Consider the following 21,653-nt stretch of genomic DNA (forward strand, 5'->3'; position numbering starts at 1 on the left):
TCCTCACACCATGATGGGCTACAAGGCACCAATAAAAAAAATGTCCCTCCCATGTCTGATGGCGCATAGGGCGGCGCCCATCTCCATTTCATCAGTAGCCCTGGGCCACACAACTTTGTGCAATCATTACAGCAGGGGGCTAGTCCACTGGTAGTGGCGTGTGTTCAACTCCCATACTCACATACCAGGGCTCGAAATACTGGGGTTTTGTGCACCCAGGTGCACCCAAAATTGGAGCTGTGCACCCAAATTTTTTCTGTGGGTGAACAGGGTAATATTTTGATAGGGTTATGTATGTTTAGATGTCAGCATACTAAGTAAACACCATATTCTTGACATCTGTGAGATAGAAAGACAATAAAATGACTGTCATAGTACTTCAGATTTCTGAAGATACTAATTACTAATTATAATAGGTAGGTTTGCAATCGTGTTATTCTGATATTCTACGTTATTTTATGTGGTGCACCCAAAAATATTTTGGTGCACCCAATATTCTAGCTTTGGTGCATCAGTGCAACTATTCCCAAAAATGGATTTCGAGCCCTGCAGATGCTCGACAAAAACAAGTGCGCGACAGAGATATAGGTGCGCGAGAGAGAAACAGATGCGCGACAGAGAAACAGATGCGCAAGAGAGAAACAGGTGGACAAGGGAGAAGCAGGTGCACAAGAGAGAAACAGGTGAGCAAGAGAGAAACAGGTGGACAAGGGAGAAGCAGGTGCACAAGAGAGAAACAGATGAGCAAGAGAGAAGCAGGTGCGCAAGAGAGAAACAGATGCACAAGAGACAAACAGATGCGCAAGAGAGAAACAGATGCGCAAGAGAGAAACAGATGCGCAAGATAGAAACAGATGCGCAAGAGAGAAACAGATGCGCAAGAGAGAAACAGATGCGCAAGAGAGAAACAGATGCGCAAGAGAGAAACAGATGCGCAAGAGAGAAACAGATGCGCAAGAGAGAAACAGATGCGCAAGAGAGAAGCAGATGCGCAAGAGAGAAACAGATGCGCAAGAGAGAAACAGATGCGCAAGAGAGAAACAGATGCGCAAGAGAGAAACAGATGCGCAAGAGAGAAACAGATGCGCAAGAGAGAAACAGATGCGCTAGGGAGAAATAGATGCGCAAGAGAGAAACAGATGCGCAACGGAGAAACATGCGCAAGAGAGAAACAGATGCGCAAGAGAGAAACAGATGCGCAAGAGAAGAACAGATGCGCAAGAGAGAAACAGATGCGTCAGAGAGAAACAGATGCGCAAGAGAGAAACAGATGCGCAAGAGAGAAACAGATGCGCAAGAGAGAAACAGATGCGCAAGAGAGAAACAGATGCGCAAGAGAGAAACAGATGCGCAAGAGAGAAACAGATGCACAAGAGAGAAACAGGTGCACAAGAGAGAAACAGATGCGCAAGAGAGAAACAGATCCACAAGAGAAACAGGCGTGCAAGAGAGAAACAGATGCGCAAGAGAGAAACAGATGCGCAAGAGAGAAACAGATGCGCAAGAGAGAAACAGATGCACAAGAGAGAAACAGGTGCACAAGAGAGAAACAGATGCGCAAGAGAGAAACAGATGCGCAAGAGAGAAACAGATCCACAAGAGAAACAGGCGCGCAAGAGAGAAACAGATGCGCAAGAGAGAAACAGATGCGCAAGAGAGAAACAGATGCACAAGAGAGAAACAGGTGCACAAGAGAGAAACAGATGCGCAAGAGAGAAACAGGATTTGTACAGGCTACATTGACTCTTACCACCAGGTGAAGTATAAAAGGAATAACGGCAATGGTTTCTGAACAGTTTTAGTGTGATAAGATACTTCCTAAACTCTGAGTGGTTTGAGTTTGAGTGGTGCAGGTAAAATTTGTCTGGTGCAGGTAATTTTCCATGTTACCACTTATCATGCAGGACCTTACCAGTGCAGGTATAAATAAAAAAGTATTTCGAGCCCTGACATTGATGTGGGTAAGTAGGTTCCATGGCACAGAGCATCCCTCATCACATGGCAGGGCTCGAAATTAATTTTTGGGATTAGGTGCACTGGTACACCCAGCTTAAAAAATTGGGTGCACCAAAAAAAATTTGGGTGCACCACTTAAATTTAAGCAGAATGTCAGAAAAACCTAATAACAAAACATAGTTACATACTATCAAATTCTTAAACAAGTACCATGACAGACATTTTTGTTATCTTTCTAACCCTTAGATGTCAAGAACATGATGTATACTTACTAGTACACTTTGATATCTTAACATGCATAAACCCAAGAAATATTTGGGTGCACCCTGTGCACCCACAGAAAATAATTGGGTGCACAGCTCCAATTTTGGGTGCACCTGGGTGCACATGCACCCAGTATTTCGAGCCCTGCAAGGTGATGTAGGTACACGGCAGCAGGTAATGGGGTTAATTTGGCAGCCAGGCTGATAATGGAGTTCTAAATGGTTCAGTCAATAATGGGGGCTGAAAGATCGGGGTCAGAGCTGTTTAACTGATATACGAGGGGCGTGCAATAAGTAATGGTCCTGACCCACTTCCAGTTGTCTGATCTAAATGAAATGTTGTATGTGTAATAATTCATATCTCTATGGGTTATGTTGCAAAAGACAGCTCTGAACTAATTGTGGTTTCTGATTTACTGGTGTTTGAACTTAGTCAGGTGCGAAATGGACCAGGTGTGAAATGGAACCAGTTGAGTGTCGTGCAGTGATCCGGTTTTTGTATTTGAAAGGACGCACACCAAAGAAGACTTTTGATGAAATAAATGAAACTTATGGTGATGATGCCCCATCATATGACCTTGTAAAACGCTGGCATCCTGAATTCAAACGTGGCTGGAAGTCTGTGGAAACAGCTCCCAGACCTGGTCGTCCCTCTTGTGCCATTGATGAGGCATCAGTTGGAGGACCAACCTGGGGTGTCCTACAAAATCGGTGTCCAGAGCTGCATCAAACGATGGGAGAAATGCATAACTCTGGGTGATTCCTATGAAGAGAAAGACTAATAACTGTGCCAAGTTTCATTAATCTCCTGCTATGGGAAATGGGTCAGGACCATTACTAATTGCACGCCCCTCGTAAGCCTCAATATCAAGACAAGGGGCAGGATAGAGGAATCTGGAACAGGAGGTGATTATATATCAAACAGCCTCATTAATTGGGTACATACTGGCTGGTAAAATACACCAAATGATAATTATTATATGCATGTGTATTAATCTGTCAAACCACTGAAGACGAAGTATGCATGTGGTGCCTTTCCGTTAGCTAGTACGTGATGATGATGATGAGTACGTGTAGCACAAAGCGGCTTCGCTACTAGCTAATCAGGCAAATCTCTGAGGACAAAACATGGTGATTTTTCATTAGCTATCTAGACGTGCAATGTGGCTTTGGCTACAGCTCGCATACTTGCATCAAGAGATGCTGCCATTTAAATTAAGATGTAACAGGAATCGAAACTAGAAATCTTTGTCTGAAAAGAAAAACAGAAAAACAAAAAAGGAAAACACCTGAACAGGTGTTACCTAAACCTCCCGAAGCCCGTTTAATTCCACAGGTAGACTTAATGCCCTTCCTTCCAGCTGAGACTATCGTTAGGCACAGGTGCAGGAAACAGGTAAAATTACCTGTACAGCGCAGGTCTTACCTGGATTTTATCGGCAGGAAGACTAGGTTTTAAATAGGACAGGACTGGTGAAACTAGAAACTGTTTGGCAACACAACTAGCCATTAGTTAAGCAACTAGATATGATTTTGGAAACTCTCAAGATATTTCAGGCAGCATCCACCACTAGTTACCTTTCTTTGTAGCTTACAGTGTTGCGAAACCATTGCCATTCTTATTGACAACCCATGGGATAAAAATTATGACTAAATGTAAGTGTAGTTTTTAGAAATTGCATGATTGTATACTACCACCCTGTACCTAGACTAGTACCGGTTAGGCTCTAACTTTACCTGCACTAACCTGTATATAGGTAAGGTAACCTATATACATATCCAGCAAACATTAGATATTCTACACTTATTCTACACTATTCTTCACAACACGAATGACACGCTATATTCAGCATTGCTGATTCACCTCCATCCACACTGCAAATGAGATGCTAGCTTCGGTCTCGCTGCTCATACATTCTAAAGGTGACCAACCAAGGACATGGGTAATACCAAAAGCTGAACTTGGGATTTAGACATAAAAACAGAGGAGTGTCGGAGCATACCAATCTGCTATGGGGACGTTATGATGTACATAATATTCTGTCCCTAAATTATAAAATGGAGGTCCGTGCTAGAAGAGAGCCACACCTCCAACACTAGTCAATAAGAACTTACGGGTCCTTCCTGCTGTGAGTGGAGTCCAGAAATGCAGCTTGTGCAGTTTCAGAGTAACAAGCCACAATGCTATAATTTGTGGTCACCACAAATTTGCTAGCATTCACATGTAGAATAATATCTGAATCTGATTAGACATAAAAAATGTCGATATGAACCTCGAAACTGACCAAAAATCATTCTACACATGTAAATTACATGTGCTATAATTTTGTAAAAAGAAAGGTAAGTCCCCTCATGGACACCTTGAGAATGCCAACTTTTCTACCATACAAATACAACTTTAAAATGTTCTTACAATACAGTTACATGGACCTTGGAGGGGTCAAGTCTAAAGACCCCCTTCCACACCATCCCCCAGTTGATCCCTTTGAAATTATATATAATTACCATCACCATGGTGCTAAAACTGTGGCTAGTAAAAGTAGAACCCCAACATGGCCGCCCTGTAAGGTGAGTTAGAGGTCACATCGCCCATTACTTTTCTACACACACATGTAAACCTGCGGCAGGACGGAGATAACAACCTCTTCCAGGAAAATAGCATACAGAACGACCTCTACAGCAGCTGTGTCCTTGAACGTGTGACCTTCCCCTCAGGAGGACGTCATGACAAGGTCGGCTGATGGAGGTCGTTTTGAGGTCATCCCAGTCATAAACCTGGGAGTGAGCTGATAGTGATATCTGCCTGGTGTCGGCACAGGGGCCAGAATGGGGGGGGGGAAGATTTAGGGGGCGCAAAATGGGGCCTGAAAGGGGGACTACACACCTTGATTGAGCATTACTAGCCATTTTGATTGCACCTAATTTGTGACCCGACCAATCACAATTTGGCATAATTGGTTCATTCTACGTAGAGCTTAATCAACTAATACCTGCACGTAGCATGAAAAGCCTCCCTGAAGAATCTAATTAGTAATATGAAATTAATGCTGTTACAGATTTAGTGTAGAGTGTTGATGGTACCTGCCACATAGGCCCCCTCAAAACTGCCATAAAGAGTACAGATATCATAGTACAGGGGCCCAAACAGGAGGGGCCATCTCACAAGCAAGGCGATGGGTAGAGACTTTATATCTGTAACTTCTGAACACAAGACGTAACATCAAGTCAGAGTATGAATTAGACCGGCCTTTACATTATTTTAAAATGGTGATTTTTAATCTAAATCTCAATCTGGTTCAGTTTTGTTAATTCATCCAATATTAAACTAACACCTACAAGTAATAATGGCACAAAATCCGTTCCTACCTTTCTGAGTTATCCTGTCTGCCAATGCTAACATGTACATGTACACAGAACCTCTCACTGCCGTGTGAAGGGACCAACTCCAACACTTGGCTGCAGAAATCCTTCAAGCCCGATCCATCTCAAAGAAGATAATTGATCAATCAATCAAGATGAAGTGGAAGACACTTATGGGAAACCTCAGACTCACAAGACAACATTTCCAACAGAAGCTGTGTTGCAACTGTCCCTGTTACTAGCCTGTTAGGAGAACGCCAGAATCATCCTTCATTGCCTCAACACAGACAGAGTCATGTGCCAACAACAGATCTGACCTCTGTCCCCAGATGACCCCACCGTAACCATGGTGATGCCCTGTGATTGACGCCCCCTCAGCTGTAGCCAGAGTGGAGCTGGGATATCGGGTTTCTAACAGATAGATAATTGCTACATGATGAACTGAATGCATAAAAAGGCAGGTGTATTAAAGCTGTAAATTGCGGAATATTTGCTGTGGTTCCAGTATCCAGTATCACCTCTCTACCCCAAACTTATCCCACTAGAAACATGAATTTCTTTTGATGACAAAAATGTATCTGAACAATCAACTTAAATCTACAGTTGATAATCGCATACTAAAACCACCCAAACTGAAAGATTTATTCATCCTGACAACTTAAATTTAGAAAATTAAAGGTAAAGTATATATAGCTTCTAGCACACCGGAGAATGAATCTAATCCACACAGCTTACTTCCAATGTTACTGTAAGCGTACTGTGGGCACTTTCTCTCCCGGCCAATTATCCATCTATCAAGTATCCAACTCCTCCCAGTTGGACACCTCGGAGCAGATTATTTCAACTATCTCTGCCAAATTTCCCCATCCATAAACTCAGGAAATCTGGAAGGCCTGCAGGCAGTTTACACCTACAGCCATCAATCTTAAACTTCAAGTTGGTACCCTTTAATACGAAACCCTAAAAAATGACATTGTGAATGATCTAACATGGTTCCTCCAGTATTCTCTTCTGACTGTATGTATCATAATCTATGGTGAGATGTCAGCTGCCAACTGTAGTGCCAGTAATATAGACAGATAGAGATGTCTATTGTCTGTAACTCTGTAACATAATGGTTACCAGTGGGGCCTGGAGAAATGATTTCTGTTTTGCCAGATGAACATTTGTGTGAACAAATGTAAAGCTTTCATCCTACTGATGCTGTGCATGTGGTACATTAGGGGCAGCGCTGATTTCTAAACTGAATTTGTTACCCATGACTTTATGTGGGAATATCATACTAGTGATTTACACAAATAACACAGAAGGTACCCACGGTTGTTCTTTATGACAGAAAATATGCATGTCACAAACGGAAATTGTGTCATATTTTTCTTCAGATGCAACACGTTATGCGACCCTAAACTGTGGTATTACGTACCTATGTAGCAGACAATGGCGCGGTTATGATTTGAAGTTTTCCCACTTATCTACACAAGGCTGGGGCAGTTTCTGAATTATCTTACACGGCAACTTTCTACGTAATGTTAAATTTTCAGTAATGGTTGACGGTGTGCTATCAGACTGAGTATTGTGTTGGAAACTAATCTGTGAGACTTGTTTGGTGTAATCCGAGCTGGGGTAATTTGAAAGTCTCTTCCTCATTGGCTGTACCCGAGTTGACCAATCAGGCCATAGCTTATGCCAAATGCCGCGTGCCTATTGGCTGCCCTGTAAAAATCAATTAGTGAACACACACTGCCCCACATACGACCTCTAGGTCAACGTCCTCTCGGTCATTTTACCATATATGGATTGGGGTTGGGAGGCGATGAAAAATTAGCAGCAGAACCCCCTGCAAATTCTCCCTATAAAACATTTCTAAATGATTTTGGGGCAAAACTGATAATAGGTTCTTTAAGCAAATAGCCCAGAAAATGGCCAAAGAACTTCAATAAAATCTATCAAAAAAACGCCTGGGGGTATTGACCCTCTCTACTATTGGGCCAAATTAGGTCATTTAGAACAGGAATGACGGAGATGAATCGCTTGAGGGTTTGACAGGAGAAAATAAAAAGAAGAAACGTGACGAAAACAATATTTCACTACATATCACGGTGTGGTGGAGTGAAATAATCATGTGAAACAATTATCCCTTGATGCCCCATGAAGACCCACACAGGAGAGACACCAGCTGTGACCTACTTTCACTGATTACAGAATCACTCTCACTGATGACCCCTGACCTCCAGGGGCTCACCTAATCACAGAATGAATGAATGAACTTTATTATAGCAGGACATTTCTACATAGTACTGTAATTCCTGATGTTCAATTCAATGTACTTTTATGTTCACGGTTTTCACGGTGACGACTGTAACGTGAACTTATCATTACTGATAAAAAATAATAAATGATGCTTTTTAATGCCCACCTGCCGCCATAGAGGCCGGAGAATGTTTGACGGGCTGCTATAAGCCAGATTTAATCAGGCTACTGCCACCACAGTGAACATTTAGTTCCGTGAACAAGTTAGATTTTCTCAGACCGTGAAAGTTTTGTACCAAGAAGACAAATTGACTTTGTAACTTAGCTGCAAAAATGATACATCAATAAATACAATGATACTTGTCTCGTCTAACTATATGATCTATGGCCACAGGAATCATCTTAACCTACCTGATCATCAGGTACGGGTAATGTGACCTATGTGGTCCTGCCCACTTCAGAAGGATTAGTGTAATCAGGTAAGCATAATGTGACCTATGTGGTCCTGCCCACTTCAGAGGGATTAGTGTCACCACAAAGCTGAGATGATCCCAGCTTAAATGTCAGAGAGATCAGCGTTCAGCTGTGGGTACACAACTGCATCTGGGTCAAACACTTTCATCCACAAGCCTCAACTTAAGAGCAAAACCACCCAGGAATGATCTAAAGAATTCTGTCCAAAAGCCTCTACTAAAGGGCAAAACCGATAATGCCACACCAATTTAATTTCTTGGTTCACGGATTTTTTCATAAAAAATATGGAGCGAGAGGGCGAATTAAAATAAAAATAAAAATTGTAAAATGGTTGGGGTAAAGGTAAGGGCTAATCCAAAACATAAAGAATAAAAAGTTTTCAGCTTGAAAAAAGTACGAAAACACTATTACTGTACAGTAACAGCACCTGTACCCACACTTCAAGGAGCTTATGATATAGATGCCAATTTGCCACACCAGAAATGGTGAAAATTTGCTGAGTGGCAATTTTTATTTTTTTTCCAAAAAATTGGAGCGAGCGAATCCATGAACCAAGAAATTAAATTGGTGTGGCCTAAGGAATGATCAAAAGAATTCAGGCATCTCTGATGAATGAAGTGACTGAACAAGACTCTTGGCACACTGATTAAACCAAGTCTTTTGTTGAACGGCTATTTCTGTAGCCTGATTGACATCATACTCATACATAGCAAGGAGCTTTCATCTATTCTCGGATTCTGGTGTCAGTTTGAAAGGGTCAGGAACAACAACAAAAGAACAGCTTTTCTAAAATCAGACTTTTCTAAGGCTGCAAATACTAATTTTAGTTTCCATCTATTTGTACAACACTTAATTCAATCTAATTTATCAGGAAATGTGACATTTACTTGCAATACATAACAGAAACAATGAGATAAAATGTTGAGTTCAGTTTTATTGATGATGATGATGTTCGTCCATCGGGAGTCGATCAGTTTTATTATATATAATCAATTCATCCCCCTTTCTTGGTTGTACATCACCTCCCCTCACTTATCCCTTGACCTTCTGCTAAGTTCTAGTACATGGACCCTTCTAAAAACACTTAACAGACATCTTCATTTCTCCTGACTTGAAGAAAAATTCCTTCCAGCCAGCCAGGTTCCTTGGAGACCTGCTGACCTTAGTACAGGTGTGAGCCAAGAAAGAACAGACTTGGGGAGGAATGAGGGTCCGCATGGGGGTCTAGGCTATGCTGAATTCAGAAGAAACCCTACGTAGAGTCCATTCCAAGACACCATGCGGATGTTTGTGGCCATTGTTTAGAATTGATTTGAATGTTTTGTAATTATATGTCTAGGACATTTGATACTTCAGAAATATTTGTAACACTGTTTCAACTTTATAAATATTTCCCTGGTCCTGTAAAACTTTGGAAATATTCATCGTGTGGAATTGGATACTTCTAATGGTTTCTAAATAATGATAACAACATTCTACCATTATTTACCATTTTCTACCATTTTTTGTAAATGGTTGAGTGGGCTGGGAAGATAGCAATTCACACATCCTTGCAAAGTATGGCTGGGTGCCATGCAACAATGGCCCACCACAAAGGATCCACCAGTACCCAGCAGTAAAATCTAAAAATATACAGATGCAACAATAGGGCTTAGTTTTATGGGGGCAATAAACTAATTTAACCATTTGGCCAGGTTTACCATTTTTTTTAAATATTTGTAAATGTGAAATAATCACACAGAGGTTTCACAATTATTCTAAATAAAGATATTTTTGTACAGTTACTTTCAAAATGTTTCTAAAATATTCAAAGGAATTCAAATATATGAGTATTTCCTCAGTCAATTTTTTTAAAATAATCTAATTATTGTGGCTCAGATATTCTTTTATTCAAAATAATTCAGACTAATTATAAATATCGCCTAAAAACCCTCATGGTGTCTTGGAATGGACTCTATTATGCTAAAATCAAGTAAGACAATTAAGCAAAATTTCATCACCTTGGTATGAATTACAAAATCAAGGAAGGCAATTAAGCAACATTTCATACTAAGCCTCAGTACGAATTAGGTGAACTGTCCCTATGGATGAGAAGAAATTAAAATAGACAGCCTAAGCCTTACTGAAAAGGGCATGCAGACCCTCAGGCATTCCAGTCACAGAAGAAGGATAACATCCAAACTAAAGACAAACAAGCTCGTGTTAACCTGTAACCAACATGTGCCAGCTCAGGAGAGAACAAAAATAGCTTAGAATTGAAGTAGAACTGCCAAACATTTCTTTGGAAGCTTTCGAGACATGCTCTGTATCTATATCAACATGGCAGAACTGTACTTACTCTTTTTATTCATTATTCTATCATTCATTTATTTATCATCAAGCAGAAACGAGATGCTCTACAAAAATTCCTTTCATCACACCAAAATATCCATAACCTAGGTGGCCTTGGACTTAACCACTTTCACCAAAGCTGCAAAAGCATGTCTCAAAATAAGCGGCAAAACAAAGAGCTGATAAATATCATTATACGTGTCAAATATAGATGTGTAAAATGGGAGATAAGAATCAGTAAAATCAGCTACCTTGTCAGCATAATTCTGGTCTAATTTGAAGCTGTAAATGGTGTAATTCTGAATATGGAATGCCAGCCAGACCTAGAATTTACCATGTCCTTGCCCAGACATACAGCTGAACACATTTCAAAAATAAATATGCAAAAACTGGATAAAAATCAGTAAAACCTTTAACTAATTCTGGTGCAATTCTGGGTCTAATTTGAGTCTGTAAATGGTGTACTTCTGAGTGTGAAACGTCAGCCAGAATTTATCATGTCCTTCCCCAGACAAAAAGCTTATCAAAACCAATACACACTACACCACCTTTTTAAAGATAAATCTGCAAAAATTGGAGATAAAAATCAGTAGAACTGGGAGCAATGCTGGGTCTAATTCGTGGGCTGTACTTAAATAGTGTGATTCCAAGCGAGAAATGCCAGCTCTTATTTATCATGTCCTTCCCTCCACTTGAGATTAAAATCAGTAAAAAACAGATAATTTCAGTGTGTAATTCTGGTCTAATTTGTGTCTGTAAATGGTGTAATTCCGAGCAAGAAACATCAGCCATATCATGTCCTTCCCAAGACAAAAGGCTTACCAAAATCAATAAAAACATCACCACATTTTAAAAATAGATATGCAAAAATTGGAGATAAAAACCTAGTAAAACCAGCTACGTTCTCGGCATAATTCTGGGTCTAATTTGAAGCTGTAAGTGGTGTAATTCTGACTGATAAAGCCCAGACAGTATTTATCATGTCCTTCTCCAGAAGTACACTACACCACGTTTCAAAAATAGATATGCAAAAATTGGAGATAAAAATCAGTAAAAATCATCTAATTTCTAGGTACAAACCAGCTAATCTGAGGCTATAATTATAGTATAAATAGTGTGATTCCAAGCGAGAAACCCCAGCCCTTATTTTTCATTGTCCTTCCCCAGACAAAAAGTTGATCATTATCACCACATTTCAACAAATGATATGCAAAATTGGAGATAAAAATCAGAATAACCAGCCAATTTCTGGGCCCAAACCAGCTAATCTGAGGCTATAAATAGTGTGATTCCGAGCGAGAAACGCCAGGCCTTATTTATCATTGTCCTTTCTTCCCTCCCCCAGCCCTTATTCATCATGTCTCCCTCCACCAGACAGAGACCTTGACTCTCACAGTCTGTCCCAGAACTAGGTCTCACGTACGGAAGCTCTCTCCTATGACTATAAATGTCACGTTACACTTTTACTATAGCTACAGACCCATATATTACACTACCTACACTCAGTACTGGGTACATGTACACATTTGGGCTCCCAAAGTTCATGATGTGCACCTAATTTTTTACTGTCTGCGCATATTGATGAGTTGATATTTGTTATAATTATTTAGCAAAGAGTCAGAAAAAAATAGTAATTCAATTTTCAAAAAGCTTTTGTTGTATTACATGTTTTTGTTTTAATTTTGAAGTCAGCTGTAGAATTTCAGATACAATTCTAAAGAGAGGCCGTGTTACTGTAAGGTTTTGTTGTCATTCTGCTTGATGACTTTGTCCCCAAAATTGTTCTTGAGGCCTGCACTAGTTAGGAATTCAGATGCAGCATTAAAGTAACATACATTGATCATAAACCAGCAAAGAAGGAAAAATCCACTTGTCTTTGTGCCAAGAAAACCCTGCGCAATCTTGTAACACCATCTACTGAAAGCCACTCTGACAGGAGGAATAAATATCTTGATGTACAGCCATGTCTCTACATTCATGTGGATGTAATGTTACATATATTACATTCGTATGGATATACATGTATTATATACTGGAGTAGTTCAAGGGAGGGTTCCTCTGAGAGAGTGCCCTGCCATGAAAGTGAGAGTATCACATTCATATCATAACACCAGTCGGATATAGAGGACTAGAGAGGAGACAGTCAGTAAAACTCTGTATAAAACATTTGCCAAGCGCACATAAATCCCTTGAAGTACAGAAGAAGAGGAATGCTTCCTTCATTTTTTTTCCACTTCACCATGAAAGTAACACAGGGGAAAAAGCCAAGTAGGCTCACATATTATCTATTGCGCTGTTATAAGAACTGATCATGATTCAAATTCTATCATGTACCTGGGTTTTAAAAAGATTACAATTTGTCCCATGAACATCAAGTCAACAGAATTCAGATTTGTCAACAGAATTCAGGTTTGTCAACAGAATTCAGATTTGTCAACAGAATTCAGATTTGTCAACAGAATTCAGATTTGTCAACAGAATTCAGATTTGTCAACAGAATTCAGAAAAATAAAGATTGATTGATTGATTGATTGAATGATCAATCTATAGTTTTACAACCATGACACCAGCACACAGTATGACAGATCCCAAGGCCACCCCTAGTAGGCTCCACAATATCCTGCCATTTAAACTTGTCACTGTCAGTCCTGTGATTTATCTAAGTTCCAATTGGACCCAAGGCTGCCCAGTACACATGTACACATAGGTTTTACTGTAAGTTTACTTATTGCTGCCCAGTATATGACAGTGCCCGAAATACTTTTTTCAGCCAGGTTGTCCAAGTGGCAACCTGAGTCAAAAGCCAGGTTGCGCCAACAACATTTCAGGTTGCCCACTTTTAAGTTGTTACTTTCTTCAAATCAGCTACTTATCCCTTATCTTTTCTTCCAATTATAAGTAACTATGTAATATGTTTTAAGTTATCAAAAAATAAATACAAAAGCTTATACACGTAGGTGGGGGGAAAGCAGTGTTCCAACTGCAGTATTTCAGTGTTCCAACTGCAGTATTTCAGGTTACACTGTGCAACCTGGTTTTAAAATTAAGTTGTGCCAAGCAAAATGAGGTTGCATTTTCAAGTGGGCAAGTGGGTATTTCGAGCCCTGTATGAGCAGGCTTTACTGTAAGATTAGTTATTTTTGCAAGGACTTTGTTTGTTTCTCAGTAGAATGGGAAAGAAGGTCTCCCACTGGGCTGTCTCTAGCATTCATTTTTCTTCTGTTCCATCATTGTTTTGGAGGCCATGTTGTTTCTGTTGTTGGATACATTTTCGTCAGAATGTCTCGCATTTGTGTTTTTCAATCCTATACCTGCACCACCTGGCAGGGTTCTAGCTACTCTCACCTCTCAAATAGAAGTACCCCCTGGAATAAAAGTACCCCCCGGACAAATCTTCAAAATCTAATAAAAGTACCCCCTGGAATAAAAGTACCCCCCGGAAAATTACCAAATTGACATGTAAACTGTGCCCATGCTACTTCAGTCCAAGAGAAGATGATAAGCAGGTAGGCTCTTTTTATTTATTTATGCCTCAGTACCATATCAGTTATTTTTTTATTTTTTTATTTTTTATTACCATATCAGTTAATTGTATAAATAATGAACAGAATAATCCCCATGTTATTGCACATATTTTCTTTATCTGAGTGTCACACCATCAACAAAGGTTAAAATAAAAGTAAAAAAATGACTGAAAATAAAAATTGAAGAAATGAAAAAAGAAGTTTATTTTATAATCATTGTTACAAAATAACATTTTGAAGAAACATTCCAACTTAGAATACCTTATTCACCGCTTGTGCTATTTTCAATGTTGCAGAAACCAAGGTCATGGACACTGCCCCCTATCGAGAAATACCGGTACTGCAGAAAATATATGATTCTCTCGCGCATTACCGCGAGATTCGGCGTGAGTTGATGAATCCAACATGGCGGATCTTTTCGAGCCGATTGAACGCTATGCTTTGTTTTGGAATGATTTTTTCGTTGCTGGAACATTAAAACAAGTTGACTACGGGTGAAAAATAGTGGAAAAGTATTGGTAACTTTTTAATTTGTTTGGTTGGTGGTTAATTTCTGTGTTTTGATAGAGAATTTACGGAAGTAAGCGACTGTGTGTGTAGCATGTGACCTCGATGTTTTCGTCTTCGTTCAGCGCAACATTTCAAGATTTTTGGAAGGTTAAAGATGGTCTAAAACGAAAAGGATATATTTTTTTACGAGTCCAGTACCGAATCACTTGTGTTCCGCTATTTTTGGACCTGAACCGAAACGTTTTTGCAAGTCCAGAACCAGTCCTGCGTACCGGTACGCATCCCTAGTTATGTTTGGGTCATAGCGCTAGCGGCAGGGAAATCCGCGATGCCTCGTCCGAAAAATAGTGAATATTAAGCAAAAATACAGCGGAAATATGGGCAGAAAATACCAAACTTTCAATATTTTTGGGGTCCCTGGTTAGTAAAGAAAGCCCCAATTTGAAAAAAAAATAAACGTACCGTCTAAAATAAGGACGTACCGGGTGGATTTTGAGGCGGAAAAAAATAAACGTACCGGTACGTTTATTTGAGAGGTGAGAGTAGTGCATTTTAGCGTAGTGGCCCACTACTCTAAAATTTGTGACCACTACGCTAAAATAAGGGCCACTACACTAATTTCTAACTAGTGTAGTGGTGCTTTGCTATCATTTGCTTGTTCAACAATGTCTAATCAATGTCTGAATAATAAAAAATGATGATATGCCACTCAAAACTGACCAAAAAATCCTTCAAATTACATGTGATGTTAACAAAGTGCCAAATTTTAACTCTACATTTTCAAAATCTCACCATGAAAGGGCCATGCCAAGACCCCCATTCCACACCAATCTCCTGATTGGTTGCTTCACTACTATGCCATTCCCACTACGCTAAAATGAAATCCTGGCTAGAACCCTGTCTGGTAGATGGAGGGGTGTGTCCCAGATGACTACATGTATAACCTTAACCCTCCCCAAAGTCAGGGCTTTGTGTCTGTGACATTGTGACTCAATGTGAGGGTTAAACGAGCTGGTTTTGTCTGGTGACCCTGTCCCAGAAACTGGGGGGGTTGTCACACGTCCAGCTAACAGCTCCAACAACAATACACGTTCCTCATTCTTCTAAACCACATTGTTTTGTTATAGCTATACTCCTTCTTTCCTAGCACTATTACTGAGTGGAATTCGCTGCCATCAAGTCCAGTAGACGCATTCTCAATAGATACTTGTAGCTTCAAAACAATGTTGTCATCCTGTCAATGCTGTCATGTATGTATTCAAGACTGACAACATTGGACCAGATTGTGGTTTTCTTCCTCTGTCTGTGCATGATTGACTTGTGGATGACCTAATTCTTATGTTTGGACTAAATCTAAAAATCTAAACCAACCCATCCTGGCCAACATACAATAGCTAGACTAGTAGAATGTCTACAAATAACTTCTTTTTTTTCTGAAGAAACAAGTGAAAGTAAAATCAAGTACAAGCTTTCCTCACACCATACATTTCAGCAGAACTGATGACATTTCGTCAGCCAGGTGCCTTTTCTCCTTCCTTCTTCTTCAGATAAGCATAACTTATGGATAAGGATGACCCAGTTTCTCTGTTTGTACCAAACACAAACCAAACCACCAAACCATCATGCAGGGTTTCAGAACAACATTTACTCACACAGCTGAGTTTAGCTGAGTTAAACGTTTAACGTTTCAGTATAACTTTAGGTATAAAATCATGTTACTTCCTTTTTTCTTCAACTCCAATTTAGAAATTAGGCAAAGATAAGAATCTCTTGTGATTGTGAATGACCCCATTTTCTGTGATCAGACCATATGTGAGTTTTCTAACAGACAACCGAGCGCCTTTACGAGTACACATGTATACATATATCTAGAAGGCTTCATAACATTCAAGCGATAATATGTTTCTACTTGCACTGCAGTTGCAGCAGGCACAACTTGCAGATGACCCGACTTCTATGTTTGGACACAGTTTTGCTTTTAGTTTACAGAAAACAAATTGCATCCTGCATTACTTAACAGTCTAAGCCTAGGTACTATCCTATATTTACTTCAAGTACTTGAGCTCTTTGCACCCGCTGCCATAGAAGATTTGGGGGGGGGGGGGTAGGGGGGGTGCAGGGGGTCAGGTAGAAGTAGGAAAGTACCCAGGCTATAATTTAGTATAAAGGTCTTTCATCTACTGAAGCTCCTTGCACTGGTTAATTAGACCAGTGAATAGTAAGGAGCCCAGGTAGAAATAGGATAGTACCGAGGCTATAACAGTCTTTCCTCTTTTTAGAGAAAACAAATAGCAGCCAGCATTATGTAATAGTTTCCTCTGGCTACTTTGATGGAGTCGCCTTGCCTTGATGTATCACAACACTGCATCCTAACGGTTGGCTCAGATTATCATGCATTTCCTCTTCCTTCCACTACTGTAAATCATACAATATTCCGAGTGGTTTTATGTTGACGGTTTGTGTGCTGACCTCTCACCACCAAGACACCACAACACCAACATGTGCTGCATCTTGTTACACTGCAGTTTACATTGATGTCATGTTTTCTTTGACAGCTATTGTTTATTCAGGAGAAGCCCAAATCTGTCTCCTGACCGTTTTACATTGAGGTTATGAGGAAAGAGGGAAGGTTTGACAAAATCTAAATACAGACTTCACGATACACGACCAACCATGAATGAACTGAAAACAAGCCTCCCTCTCTCTAACCTGGAATCCAGTCTACTGCTGGCTGGGCCTACCGTACTTAGTGCAGGCTTTGTACGGGGCCAGGGAAGCTCCCAGCCGCTTAGGTAACCGGCCACACCCGGTAGAATTTTCACGGGGTTAGACTTAGCCCAGTGGGAGTTAATTTGCCAGGGAGTTAATTTGCCCGCCAGCAGTAGACTGGGGAATAGTTAATAGGAACAGTTCTCGGCGCGGCGATCCCCGCGCCGTTTCTAACCAATAGTGTTACGAGAACCCAATCAACTTGCCGCGCCTTGATTGGTGCGCGCAGCACGCGGTAAATCCGCCTTGTCAAACCCTGACATGATTACCATATCAACATGGCCGACTCGGGGGAGCCTGACACACGCGCACGGCTGCTCTGGAAAATGCCTTTTTCCAGGGCTCTGTTGTTGTTTGAAGGGGTCGATAGCTTTAAAGATAAGCAGAAGGAAGTTTTGTGGTTGTTTCTGCATGGAAAGGATGTCATGGCTCTCCTCCTCATTGATCTACCAAGCTGACCCACGGGCCGCGGGACATAACTGTTGACATCACTCGAGTGTCCAGATGGACTGAAGTCCGCGAACTTTCCCACTCTATAGAGACTGTTCTGTCCCCTCTGGTCGCCCTGATCAGAGACCAGGTCAAAGAAGCCAGATGACTTGGGGTATCAGTTGGCGACGCTACTCCCAGTGAGAATTAGAGGCGTGCAGATTGGGAGGTTTCAGCTCGTTTTGAGACGTGGGTCATGACTTGTTGTTGTTCCATATCACTTATTCTCCGTGTAAATGACATTCAACTGGTCTCTCTACGTTGTTTATAAAGTACCATTAGGTTATATCTAAAGAAGAAAAAACACTACATACATCTGTGATTACCTTTCACACAGTCATAGAAAAACGTTGATATTTTGTCTGTCTCCAGATCCATTTCTCTTCATGAATAAAACTTAGTCTTACCAAGGAGTCTTACGTTGCATACAGGAACTTCCAATATCCATTGTTCACGTTCTTTTCTCACATTTCGTTTAAAAAAAAGATGTTATTTAGTCAGTTGTGACATTTATTCTGGCTTACAAGGATCCCAAAACCGCCCGATTGTAGTGTAGATACGAAAGTGATATGATTACATCACGGCAAGCAGGCCATGAATATGTAACAAGGCAGTAGTGGATTCGCCAGCGCATGGCGCGCTCAGGCCAATTGTGCCGTGTGCTGAGGGACTCCCGTGGTGTAGGAAGCCTTATCGCAAATCTGATCTCGAGGAAATTTAAACAAGGATCTCCCCAGTCTACTGCTGGCGGGCAAATTAACTCCCACTAGGCTAAGTCTAACCCCGTGAAAATTCTACCGGGTGTGGCCGGTTACCTAAGCGGCTGGGAGCTTCCCTGGTCCCGTACAAAGCCTGCACTAAGTACGGTAGGCCCAGCCAGCAGTAGACTGGATTCCAGGTTACCCTCTCTCTAATCTATATCCACAAATTGAAGTACCTACAAATTAATCGCCAGTATGTGGGTGCCTGTAAGTGTATAGCCAATGCTGTGGTTGCCAGGATTCCCAGCAATGTTACGTATACCCTGCTGCTGACCCAGTTACACAGCAGGGCTCGAAATTCATTTTTAGGAATAGGTGCACTGGTGCACCCAGCTTAAAAAATTAGGTGCACCAAAAAAGTTTTGGGTGCACCACTTATATTTAAGTAGAATGCCAGAAAAAAAATAATAACAATACCTAGAACTTTGCAAGCTATCAAATTCTTATGACAGACATTTTTATTGTCTGTCTAACACTTAGATGTCAAGAATATGATGTATACTGGTATACTTGATATCTTTACATACATAAACCTCAGAAAATATTTGGGTGCACCCTGTGCACTCCAATTTTGGGTGCACCTGGGTGCACAAACACCCAGTATTTCGAGCCCTGCACAGGGATGAATCAACTGTGATAACCTCAGTCTAGACACAAGCGTCAAAACCTTTCAGTCTCATAGGTACAGGGGGACTGTCCGAGGGTTACATAAACACTCACACACGTGAGATTGCGTGGCGTAACCGGCAGCACGTTGATCTCAGGCCCAAGACAAGAGGTACTAGGTCCTGAGTTCGAACCCTGCCGTGTCACTGATCTTGTGCCCTTGAGAAAGACACTTTAAGTTTACATTACTAGTACTTTCCCCACTTCACTCTGGTTAAAATGAGTACCTAGCTTCGGCTATACGCTAGGGACGTCCCTCAGATAGGACATTACATAAAGACCGTGCCATAATGATCAGCATAATGATCGTGGGCACTAAAGAAATAAAGGAAGAAAGAACGAAAGAGAGCTCCTACAACAGTGAACCCATACGACAGCCCGACTTATCCACCATAAAAGTTTATCAGAACAGATGAACCCTGATTGGCCTGAACATAATTTTCTGAAAGCTGACAGGTTCTTCATTTCACACTTTATGTAGATGTGAAGAGAGCCGCAATAGATACTTTTATGTCTGCCCTTCACCCTTGCAAGGTCAGATAACTGATATTGAACTGATGAGAAATTTGATTATGCAGCCATCCTAACTAGAATTAGTAACAATCCATATGACTCTGCTCTCTGACATGGTAACTGTTAAACATCTCAATTAATTTGTAATTTTTTTACTGAAAACTACAAGTTAGTACAACACTTATTATTGTACTAGTTGTAGATACAGATGCTTGGTTTTCTTAAAATTTTGCTTCAAAAAATACTTCACTGTGACACAAACACGGGCATAGTAAAATTGTTCTATAGATTATACCTACAGGTAATACAGTCATTTGTACAAATATGGCAATTTCAACCCCTTTCATTTTTTTTTTGTCAATTTCATTAAAAAATATCACATTTCTCCACAAACTATCCCCGAGCCTTGTTCAATGTTAGTAACTACATTTCCGAGTGAACACTGTGCAACATTGCGCAATGCACGGTTTATATCATCATCAAGTTGATATACTCATGAAATCATAAACAGGAAGTAGAGTTATTCATTGAAACGTCACTTTCACCTGACTTTCACCGCGTCTGCGCTTTAACTGTTCAGAAACCACGTTTCCTCTTCGCGGATAATTCTGTAGTTCCGTCAGGTTATTTTACAGGTTTGCGGGTTCGGCAGGCTATTTTATTTTACAGGTGTGTTTATGGAGATAACCACTCCGGACGCGCGCCGAATATTGAGCTGTTCAAACATCATTTTTGTGTGGCCAAGAGACGGGTTCATCTGTGGTGCAGTCAGTCTGGACGACACTTCGACCTAAACAACACTTGTGGGAACTACACACCAACAACAACCGACGCTACAAGCTGTTCTGTGTTAAACCTAGGCCAGATAATGAGGAAGAGAGGGACAGACTCGCCAGCTGGATGTTGATTATGTGGTCAGACCGCAACATTTCCGACAAGTTAACCTGAAAATAAAATCATCCTGAGGACAAGACCCGACAGGTCAGACTAAACTGACCCGCGTTTTTCCACCCTCGTACGGAGAAAATCCGCACACCAGAGACCTTATTATGTTTAGTATCTTTCTAGGGGATCTTACAACCTACCACTGGAAGTAGGCAAAGCGCCGATTTGGGTTAAAATAAGGCAGAAATGGTGAAAAGTCTCCACCCACCTCCAAACATCCGTGGCTCAGTCCGCCATTTTAGTTTCCAGCCTCGGTCTGGTGCAGAGTAAACAACCAGGACCCCACAGGTCACTGACCTGATACCTGATGAGGACAAATCAACCTGCCGGTCAAACAGGACCCCACAGGTAGCCAACTTTTTACCTGGTGAATAGAACTTTCATCAGGTAGAAAGTTCGGGGAGAAGGTCATTGGACACCTGAGGAGCCAGGAAACTTCACAGCACCAGTTCCTGGGTCGTTGTACCCCAACAAAAGGAGGGTTAAGTTGCCCAATGCATATCCAGATCCAGAATGCTTGTTTTCTGTTTACGGATTTCGCAATGGCCTATTTAATATTTTTGTTCCGTCTGCTGACCGTCAAACACCCTCGTTTTAGCCGCCAACATAAAACCACTGCGAACACTCAATTTTTCCTACCGCGAAATTAAATTTCCGTGAGCATTTACCGTTTTACAGTACATTTTGTATAAGCCTTCTTGCAGGCTAGCTAAGAGTCGCCGGGATTTTGAAAGTTAAGAGATGAATTCGAAAAGGGCGTTTGGTAGAATTCTTATTTTTTATATATATCTATCGGTGTGTATACAAGTATGCGCGTGTATTTGTATGCGTGCGCTATTCCT

At 40.8% G+C, this 21,653-nt stretch overlaps 1 protein-coding gene across 8 annotated transcripts in view; it reads right to left on the reverse strand.

The window, feature by feature from the left end:
• Window positions 1-21,139, reverse strand: part of LOC118407567 (oxysterols receptor LXR-alpha-like) — a 71,263-nt gene extending 50,124 nt beyond the window's left edge. For 5 of the 8 annotated variants that reach the window (XM_035808057.1, XM_035808054.1, XM_035808050.1 and 2 more), the window contains exon 1: window positions 21,020-21,138. The gene's annotated coding sequence lies outside the window, so the exon portion shown is untranslated. Of the gene's footprint in view, window positions 1-5,585; window positions 5,610-21,019 lie in introns of those variants that run through there. The other 3 variants (XM_035808047.1, XM_035808049.1, XM_035808046.1) reach the window with 2 other exon arrangements.
• Window positions 21,140-21,653: the final 514 nt, after the last annotated feature.

The sequence above is a fragment of the Branchiostoma floridae genome, unplaced genomic scaffold (genome assembly GCF_000003815.2).
Source record: "Branchiostoma floridae strain S238N-H82 unplaced genomic scaffold, Bfl_VNyyK Sc7u5tJ_1421, whole genome shotgun sequence".
In the NCBI taxonomy this organism is placed as follows: domain Eukaryota; kingdom Metazoa; phylum Chordata; class Leptocardii; order Amphioxiformes; family Branchiostomatidae; genus Branchiostoma; species Branchiostoma floridae.